Source organism: Toxorhynchites rutilus, chromosome 1 (genome assembly GCF_029784135.1).
Source record: "Toxorhynchites rutilus septentrionalis strain SRP chromosome 1, ASM2978413v1, whole genome shotgun sequence".
NCBI classification, from domain to species: domain Eukaryota; kingdom Metazoa; phylum Arthropoda; class Insecta; order Diptera; family Culicidae; genus Toxorhynchites; species Toxorhynchites rutilus.
In genome coordinates, this window is record NC_073744.1 from 146521968 (window position 1) to 146524152 (window position 2185).

The following is a 2185-nucleotide window of genomic DNA, read 5'->3' on the forward strand; positions in this document are numbered from 1 at the left end:
CTTATCTGATTATAAGCGAAAGCTTCCTAAATTCCTAAAAAATAAATTTCTACAGCGTTTTTTCCGTGATGCAATTTGATGTGACACACCCTTTAGTCAAGACGCTTGATGTATATTGATCGATGAGTTTATTGCGATTGACTTGCTCTGAACATTTCGTGCCCTATTTATACGATTGGCCCATAGTCATTGGAATAGCACAATTGTTGTATGGGTTGCGTCTAGAATATTCGCCATAAACAATTCCGCATTGTATGGCGAATCCGTTTCCATCCGTTCTCGTCGTTGTCAATTCGCTTGTTATTGTTTATGGCTGATGTCACATTAGGCGGATTCGCCGCCGCGGATTCCGCGAGTAAAACCGTAGCGGAGGATCTACAGTGTATTGTGAATGAGCCATGTCACACAGAGCGGGGCGGTTTTGAAAGCGAATTCATATCGAGAAAAAAATCCGTCGCGATATCCGTGGCGGCGAATCCGCCTAATGTGACATCAGCCTATGTGTTGTGATTGTTGTTTTGTTCTGTGGTATGTATTATGTGTGAAGCTTTGCACAGTGGCGATATCGTAATCAATGAGGTACATCCGAGGTGCGATTATTGCTAGTTGAAAACTAATGTATTATGTGTGAGACAATAATAACCTTTGCAAACTTTCAGTAATCAAGAGGTAAGTAATCATTGGTAATTACATATATAACATTAACTTTCTTTTGTTTTCAGGTGCGGATCTAGGGCCTGGATTTCCGATTTATGTGTTTTTAGTGTAGTGTAGTTTTTTGTGTTATACATAAAGTGTTGCGTAAAAATCAAGTGTGTTGTTTGTTTTTCTTTGATTGTTCGGCCTGGGCCGTAACAAGCCCTTTTTGTCATTATTGCCGGTCTAGATCAGCTTAGCTGTCATCCTTAGTGGAGAGAGTTTTGCTACCGTCATGCGAAACCAAATCTCAGACAAAATTCCAGAACATTTATTTTCTTGGTAAACTGACGATAGTCTAGCTTGATGATTCCCTACATAATTGTGTAGCTCAGAACCTTAATCCAATGGCGTCAGTTTGATGCAATGATTGCAATGCTAGAGACATCAGCGAGTCAGTAATTTGGTCGCGTCCACAGCTCAATCCGAAACTAAGACATGTGAGACTTTGAACTTCTTCAGTTCATTCGTCTCTAACCTTCAAAAAGGCCCTTGGAAAACTTGGCTTTTTCCTCGTATTACTCCTCCACCCCCCATTGCCTTGAGAGAGGCATTCGATCGCTCACCGTCCAGCTCGCCCAGCAACGATGTTGTTCAGTTGGTGTCCTCACGAAGAATGAAAGTTTACCTCAGCGGGATCCACTGTTTATACTCTAGGCAAGGAAGGAAGGAAGGTATTGAATTAGAGAGACTTTAAACTCTGAGAGTTCATTCGTCTCTACTCTAGGCAAATATTCCCCTTTGTTTTTCTTTCTGGTACCACTTTGTGCCAGGAGAATTAAATTTAATGTAAGCATTATACATAAGCGGACCGGAGAGCTGTTATGACAATTTTCAATTCGAGTCAGGAAAACTTTGGCATGGATCCCAATATATTTTTTACGGATTTTTTCATTCTGATAAAGTAAAATGTTCAAAAATCAGGAGAAATCAGAATAATTTCTGAAAAATCAGGCAAAATTGAGCATTTGTCAGAATATCAGGGAACGTACCAAAACGTCTGGGGAATCTCGAAAAATCAGGAAGGTTGGTATCTCCGCACACCATGGGATTGTAATGTATAGCATGTCAAACAAATCTTAGGGAATTTCCGATTCGTTTGGTACGTAAATCGCCAAAATCCGTTCGCGGTAAAAATAGTTATTAACGTTAACTTTATTTCACAAAAACGTGACCTGTTTCCTGATTTGGCACCCTGGATGAAAGACGTAGTTGTACGTCAAAAAATTACTTCTGCTTTCATCAACTGTAATATTCTTTTCTATTGTCTATTCCAATTTTGAAAAACCGTCAATGTTCTAGGGTTGTTCAAACAGAGGGTAGATAAGGAGCTCATAAAATATAAAATTTCCTTCATTTATCCAATTGAATCCCAGAATGTGTTGTAAAGCTACCATTCATTTACCATCTTTTAAATATGATGCATATCACAAAGCAGCGCTTGAGTGCTTCCCACAGTTAGCTAAGAGAGTTCGGTTACTACATTGTC

General features: G+C 39.5%; 1 pseudogene; it reads left to right on the forward strand.

The window, feature by feature from the left end:
* The first annotated feature begins 545 nt into the window (after positions 1 to 545).
* LOC129763666 (U4 spliceosomal RNA) lies at positions 546 to 699 on the forward strand (annotated as a pseudogene).
* Positions 700 to 2185: the final 1486 nt, after the last annotated feature.